Here is an 8,707-nt window from a genome sequence, read left to right on the forward strand (position 1 = left end):
TGACAGGAACGGCATCAAGAGGGTGACCATCAAGAGATGGCAAATATTGGTAGGGTGGGTTCGGCCACGCTCTCCCAAGTGACAGGTTCCCTTTAAAGAGAACCTGTCAGCTGAGAAGAGAGGGAAGAGCCCGCCCGACCCCCCAGAGGAAGCCCTGGATACTTACCTCGTCCTGCAAGTCCCGCTCCAGAAGCAAGTCCCACCATGGATAAAGCGCTGCCCGACAGTCTGGGCACGCGGTATGTAAGTGAGAAGTCCAAAGTCCATAGGAAATAAATGCTCCAGTGATTTCCCATGGACGTCGGACTCATCTCTTCTCATTTATATAACGCGCGCGTAGACCGTCAGGCGGGCTCTTCCATCTGTTCTCAGGTGACAGGTTCCCTTAAAAAAAAATAGATCAAAATTAGATTACCTCATGTTCTGTATTCTGATCATCATCAAAAAGAACTACAGCTGACAACTCTTGAAATACTGCTTGAATCTATGAGACATAAGACATTTATTAATACACTTTGAACAGACTGGATAAGAAGATACACAGACTAAACATTGTATAATATACAATAGTGTAAAATACTCACATCAGATTCTTCAACAGTACTTGTTGGCGTTCCTTGGTCCATTTTTTTTTTACTAAAAAAAAAAAACTATAAAAATTGTAATAGTGGCATTGGTAGTTCTGTGGTAGTGATACTAGCATTGGTAGTTCGGTGTTTGTGATCCTAGCATTAGTAGTCCGGTGGTAGTGATACTAGTCTTGGTAGTTTGGTGGTAGTGATACTAGCTTTGGTGGTTCAGTGGTAGTGATACTAGCATTGGTGGTTCGGTGTTAGTGATACTAGCATTGGTAGTTCGGTGGTAGTGATACTAGCATTGCTAGTTCGGTGGTAGGGATACTAGCATTGGTGGTTCTGTGGTAGTGATACTAGCATTGGTAGTTCAGTGTTTGTGATCATAGCATTGGTAGTTTGGTGGTATGGCAATAATCATTGGTGGTTCAGTGGCACTGATACTAGCATTGTTGGTTCAGTGGTGTAGCAGTGATCATTGGTGGTTCAGTGGTATAGCAATAATCATTGGTGGTTTAGTGGTATAGCAATAATCATTGGTGGTTCAGTGGTATAGCAATAATCATTGGTGGTTCAGTGGTATAGCAATAATCATTGGTGGTTCAGTGGTATAGCAATAATCATTGGTGGTTCGGTGGTATAGCAATAATCATTGGTGGTTCGGTGGTATAGCAATAATCATTGGTGGTTCAGTGGTACAGCATAAATCGTTGGTGGTTCAGTGGTACAGCATAAATCGTTGGTGGTTCAGTGGTGTCCAGAAGGCAGACAATCAATCATTACCTGCCTGCTGGCTCAGAAGCTCTTCTCTGTGCTGTGAGCGTCGCTGGAATACGATGTCATCAGCTCTGACAATCGGTGCACACGCAGTAAACAGTGAAGCTGTGGAGGGGCTTCAATTGTGAACTGCGCATGCGCCAAAAACGACCGGGAGCGATGTGGTAAGTATATTGAGCTTTATGTCACTGTATGTCATTTTCTGCCTGGGGCCACGGGGTGAATGGTTCCCTTTAAAAGTTTTCAAAAACTCACCAGACATAAAAAACCTTTTCACCTATTTACACAGCCATCACCAATAAATTAGCTAGTACAAAAAATACAAAAATACAAAAGTTGCCACAAAAATCTGATGTTCTGTACACTATTTAATTTCATCTTTTTTTCCTGAAAAAATTATTATTAGTCCAAGTGTCTTTATGTGTACAGTGCATCAAACTTTATTTCAGATGTCCCAATCTTTCAACATCGTATTTGTTTTGTGCCGGGGGTTGCGTAACTAGTTATGTCTGGTAAGTTTATGAAAACTTTTAAAAGAAAAAATAAAAGTTATATTTTAACAGATAAAATTCATATTTTTCAGTGTAATAAATAATAATATACAGGAATTAAACATTATTTACAATAAATCAGAATAGATAGATAAATAGATAGATAGATAGTTCAAGAGAGTTCACTTGGCACTACTCCAATAAACACATATACATTCCGTATAAAATGAACTGCTTCTGTGGCTCACCCTTTTGGTCAGTCTGCTCCAGTGTTCAGCTTAGCGTGGTGCTCTGCAATCCACAATGTAGAGTCCAATACGTAGCAATGGAGAAAGATGACGTTGCGCGACCCACTTGAAATTCAAAGAAATCTTTATTAATCGCTGGAAGGCATACAAAGTAACCACATGTGCTCAAATTGGTTACATGGCAGATACAGGTACACTCCACTTAAAGCTTTAAGTGGAGTGTACCTGTATCTGCCATGTAACCGATTTGAGCACATGTGGTTACTTTGTATGCCTTCCAGCGATTAATAAAGATTTCTATGAATTTCAAGTGAGTGCCGCAACGTCATCTTTCTCCATTGCTATAGATAGATATATGTATCTTAGCTGGCTATTTAGGTGGGATTGGTTTGAATTTGGCAATGTGAATGGGAATAGGTAGATGCATTGTTATTTAACTGTTCGGCCAAAAACCTTGTTATTGTCCAAATGCATGTAGCTGTAATTGTACAACCACATTGTTACTGATAATGTGCAAATACTGGGAAACATCAGATTACTTCCTTTCATGGTCATCAGTGGTCTACATAGACATTTCTAGAAGCACATCACCCCCCCACCCAAACTTACTATAAAAGCCGGGGTATGTAGCGTGCGGGTCTCCGCCCACGTCATAGACTCCATTCTATGCACGGGCGGATTCCTTCCTCCGTCCAAAGAATGAACTTGATCATTCTTTGGACGGAGGAAGGAATCCGCCCATGCATAGAATTGGAGTCTATGACACGGGCGGAGAGGTGCTGATTTTAAGTTGCATATTCAAAGCAAATCACAGGCTATGTTCACACTGCGTACATGTCCGGCCGCATATTTTCGCGGTCGGACATATACGCGGTAAACTCCGGCCGGAGATTTACGCTACTTGTGGCTGGCTACGTACGGACCGCGAACTTGCGCCCGAAGTCTACTTACGCTTCCCGAGTGCCCTACGTAGCGATCTGACAGCGGTCTTTTACTTGGAAAGCTTCGCCTAGCCCAGGACACCCCACAGAACCTTTTGGATTGGCACAAAAAGCTGCAAAAATAAAGAAATCACCACTACGTACGGGACCGCATGTAACGCTACGGGCGTAAGTTACAGCATTTTCGTACGCAAACAATGGTTTGGTTCATTTTTTAGGTGGAGCACCATGTGAGCATCAACCCCCCCCCCCCCTCCCCAAAACCTGTTCCCTATTTATAGTCTGTTCCTGGCTTTGGCTTCAAAAATCTGTCATATAAATCTCTCTGCGTAAACGCACCACCAGGCTGGGTTCACACACAGTATATTTTAGTCAGTATTTGGTCAGTATTCTGCAACCCTCAACCAGGAGTGGATTGAAAACACAGTAAGGTTCTGTTCACACAATGTTGAAATTAAGTGGATGGCCCCCATATATAACGGTAAATAACTGCCATTATTTCAATACAGCGGCCATTGTCTTTTAGTTACAGCAAATATTTGCCGCAGGGCAGTTTCTAGGTCATTTTGGCAACAGGGTGATTCTTGATAAAAGTGCCCCCCCCCCGACCTTTTTTCAGTTCAGCCCTGGGGAAGGAGGGGGGCTTTTATCAAGATTCAGGTTACTAGGAAGAAGCTGAGAAGCTGTGTGTGTATTACGGCATAGAGCGGTGTTGCACCCCTAACAGGTAATTTTCAACTGAATAAAAAATCATTATACAGGGACTCACAGGTGATGTTTTCTTTGATCTGAGGCATCACTTTCCTTTTCCTCTCCATCTGGCCCAGACCTCCATGACTGTTTCTTGCAGCTACAATTCATCTCTTCAGAACTTGCCAGACAAACATCTGAGGCTCCGCACTTCCAGCAACTTCCTTCCCCTTTTCCCTTCTATAGGGTCCCAATCTGTAGTAATTCTGCAGCTTGGTGCAGTAAAGTCAGCTGGAAGTTGTATTACCTCCATTTCACTGACATACAGGATGCTGAGAAAGCTGTGTGACCTCCATCACACTGACATACAGAATGCTGGGAGAGCTGGGTGACCTCCATTACACACTGATATACTGGATGCTGGGAGAGCTGTGTGACCTTCATTACACTGACATACAGGATGCTGGGAGAGCTATGTGACCTCCATTACACACCTGACATACAGGATGCTGGGAGAGCTGGGTAACCTCCATTAAACTGACATACAGGATGCTGGGAAGGCTGGGTGACCTCCATTACACTGACATACAGAATGCTGGGAGAGCTGAAAGACCTCCATTATACACTGACACACAGGATGCTGGGAGAGCTGGGTGATCTCCATTATACACTGCCATACAGGATGCTGGGAAAGCTGGGTGACCTCCATTACACTGCCATACAGAATGCTGGGAAAGCTGTGTAACCTCCGCTACACTGACATACAGGATACTGGAAGAGCTGGGTGACCTCGATAACACTGAGCTGGGTGACCTCGATAACACTGACATACAGGATGCTAAGACAGCTGTGTGACCTCCAGTACACTGACATATGGGATTCTGAGAAAGCTGTGTGACCTCCATTACACTGAAAAGAAAAAGTAACAGCATCCAGGCGATTTAAAGTGCAAAAAGCAAAAAGTGCTTTATTACCTCATACCACATACACAACAGCGACGTTTCGACCTACATGGTTTTTCTCAAGCTAGTGCATAATGGCGAATGACAGAGTATATATATCATTAATGACCAATCATAGTACTGCAGCCAACCCTGAGGTATCCACCCCTTCATACTTTATTAACCCATATTCACCGACCGAAAAAGTGTATAAAAACCAAATACAACACATATAAAACAACAACAGAATCATTACCAGATCTTATGTGCAGCCAGCTCCATTCGGGACACACGCGCAGCTGCATCAGCGTCTTCCCGGTGCTAGTGCGCATGCGTGTGAATAGACCAATCATGGAACAACCAGCTGACACGGCCTCGGTCATGTGACCGTTGCCATGACAGCACGGACGTTCTCCACGGCAAAGGAGGGGGAGAGAGCAATCAGAAAAACAAAAACCATACAAAAACGCTTAGATTTTATCCATGGGATTTCACTGTAAGCAGTCCAGTCCATCCAAAAAGATATGAAGATTGTAATGTATACAATATATAAATCACGGAGTTGAACATCTCCAGCACAGCACCTCCCGATCCGAGCGGACTTGCCTAGCACATAGCTGGTCATACTTGCAAAGGTGGCAGCCTGTTGGTAAGGATCATAAAACAGTGTATCACATGAATGTCACCTGCGCTCAGCTATAGCTTCACCTACAAAGGCAGGCACAGCACATAGTCCCACCCCTATATTGTTCGAGGTGACAGCAACAGTGTAGCTAGACATCCGATGCGGCTTACTCGTCATCATCCACTGCGGGAGAGATTACCACCTAATACCGGATTGGTTCCAGATCCATTCCAGACCTCCACAAAACAGCTCCGGTTATAGGGACCGCCAGCACCAGCGCAGCAGCAACATAAGTCTTCCACTGTGCAGGGTATCTATCATCCACATAGCTACCACATCAATGTGAGGAAAAAAAGTCCGCTCCATCAATCATAGGAAGTGTCCATGTGCACAACTTCTGTAGATATAATCACTCCATTACACTGACATACAGGATGCTGGGAGAGCTGGGTGACCTCCATTATACACTGACTACAGGATGCTGGGAGAGCTGGGTGACCTCCATTATACACTGACTACAGGATGCTGGGAAAGCTGGGTGACCTCCACTACACTAACCTACAGGATGCTGGGAAAGCTGTGTGATCTCCACTACACTGACATTCAGGATGCTGGGAAGGCTGTATTACCTTCATTACACTGACATAAAGGATGCTGGGAGAGCTGTGTGACCTCCCCTACACTGACACACAGGATACTGGGAGAGCTGTTTGACCTCCATTACACACTGACATACAGGATGCTGGGAGAGCTGTGTGACCTCCATTACACTGACATACAAGATGCTGTGAAAGCTGTGTGGCCTCCATTTCACACTGACATACAGGATGCTGGGAGAGCTGGGTGACCGCCATTACACTGACATACAGGATGCTGGGAAAGCTGTGTGACCTCTGCTACACTGACATACAGGATGCTGAGAGTGCTGGGTGACCTCCATTACACTGACAGACAGGATGCTGGGAAAGCTGGGTGACCTCTATTATACATTGACATACAGGATACTCAGAGAGCTGGGTGACCTCCATTATACACTGACATACAGGATGCTGGGAGAGCTGTGTGACCTCCATTACACTGACAAACAGGAGGTTGGGAAAGCTGTGTGACCTCCATTACACTGACATACAGGATGCTGGGAAAGCTGTGTGACCTCCACTATACACTGACATACAGGATGTTGGGAGAGCTGGGCGATCTCCATTATACACAGGACACTGACATACAGGATGCTGGGAAAAATGGGTGACTTCCACTACACTGACATACAGGATGCTGGGAGAGCTGTGTGACCTCCATTACACTGACATACAGGATACTGGGAGAGCTGGGTGATCTCCATTACACTGACATACAGGATGCTGGGAAATCTGGGTGACCTCCATTATACACTGACTACAGGATGCTGGGAGAACTGTGTGACCTGTGAACTTTGGCACCGGGGGCTTGGCTTATCATAGCAGGGGCATGGCTTATTATCATTTTTCGGGACATACCAGGGGCTGTTGGCCCCCTCTGTGATGGCTACCTCCCTTTCATTAGCCTTTTCACCTCTCACCCTTCTCTCCACAGGTCCTCTTCTGGTCCCTCCTTCCTCTTCTGGCTTCTGATGCAGGCAGCCAGTCTGACATAAAGAGGTTGTCTGCACAGGAAGCCCCTGTATCTCTACCCCTGCATGCTGTTCCCTTTAGCTCTGTGTGCATCTTGAATTTAAGGCGTATGCACAGCTAAAGGGCGCTCTTGCCAGGGGATATATACTGACTGAAATATATTGTGTGTGAACATAGCCTAAGGGCGTAATCCTGATTGTCTGTTTGGAATTTGCCCTGCAGAAATTATAGTGAAACACAAAACCAGGCAAAACCAACTCAAAGATAAATCAAATATTGTAAAATACAATTCAAAAGTTACAAACAATCCGGTCCCCTTCTCAACACGTTACACTGTTGAATATGGACAAATTGTGGAGATTTTAAATAAAAACATACCTATTTTGAGAAAAGATAGCGTTTTGGCGGAGATCCTGGAACGGGGACATCGCTGTGTGGTGAGACAAGGCCAACATTGAAAGCCATGTTGTCACCTAGTGTTCTAGTTGGAAAAGAAAAAAAAAGTAACAAAGTCATTTGAAACTTTAAATGAAGAGGTGTCAAACTTTTAAATACTTGGATACAAGAAAACATGTCACTAACAGTTCAAACAGTGGGAGAGGAACACCCTATACCTAGAACACACTTTCATAAATACTAGGGATGAGTGAACTTTTGAAAAGAACCGAACCGAAAACGAACCTTGCTCTAACGGCTGAATAACTGCAGCTACAATAGTGGGAGTGTGATAGGGTATAGTTTCGTTTAGTTGCAGTTGATATTACAATGAAAAAAGTGTGGGGGGGGGGGAAGTGCAAAAATAATGAGAAAAAAAAATAATAATATAAAATAATAGGAATAATAATAATAAAATATAGTGAATAAAAGTGGCAAAATAGTGACAAAATATATTGAGAAAAAAGTTTACAAGGAGGATGTGGCAGCACTTGATTGCACCCAGGCCAGTATTGTTGAAAAGAGACAAGTTGAGCAGCAGGAGGATGCAGCAGTTGATTGCTCGCCTCTCAGGCCACTATTGTTGAGAAGAGACAAGTCGATAAACAGGAGGAGGCAGCAGTAGATTGCTCGCCTCTCAGGTCAGTTTTGTTGAGAAGAGACAAGTCGAGAAACAGGAGGAGGCAGCAGTTGATTGCTTGCCTCTCAGGCCAGAATTGTTGAGAAGAGACAAGTCGAGGAACAGGAGGAGGCAACAGTAGATTGCTCGCCTCTCAGGTCAGCATTGTTGAGAAGAGACAAGTTGAGCAGTAGGAGGAGGCAGCAGTTGATTGCTCGCCTCTCAGGCCAGTGTTGTTGAGAAGAGACAAGTCGAGGAACAGGAGGAGGCAGCGGAAGAATGCTCGCCTCTCAGGCCAGTATTGTTGAGAAGAGACAAGTCGAGGAACAGGAGGAGGCAGCAGTAGATTGCTCCCCTCTCAGGCCAGTATTGTTGAGAAGAGACAAGTTGAGCAGCAGGAGGAGGCAGCAGTTGATTGATTCCAGTCCAGTATTATTGAGGAGAGGCTACTTGAGGAGGAGGCAGCAGTTGATTGATTCCAGGCCAGTATTATTAAAAACAGACAAGTTGAGGAGCAGGAGGAGGCAGCAGTTGATCGATTCCAGGCCACTATTATCGAGGAGAGGCTACTTGAGGAGGAGGAGGCAGCAGTTGATCGATTCCAGGTCAGTATTATCGAGGAGAGGCTACTTGAGGAGGAAGAGGCAGCAGTTTATCGATTCCAGGCCAGTATTATGGAGGAGAGGCTACTTGAGGAGGAGGAGGAGAAGGCAGCAGTTTATCGATTCCAGGCAGTATTATTGAGGAGAGGCTACTTG

This window comes from Dendropsophus ebraccatus, chromosome 5 (genome assembly GCF_027789765.1).
Source record: "Dendropsophus ebraccatus isolate aDenEbr1 chromosome 5, aDenEbr1.pat, whole genome shotgun sequence".
In the NCBI taxonomy this organism is placed as follows: domain Eukaryota; kingdom Metazoa; phylum Chordata; class Amphibia; order Anura; family Hylidae; genus Dendropsophus; species Dendropsophus ebraccatus.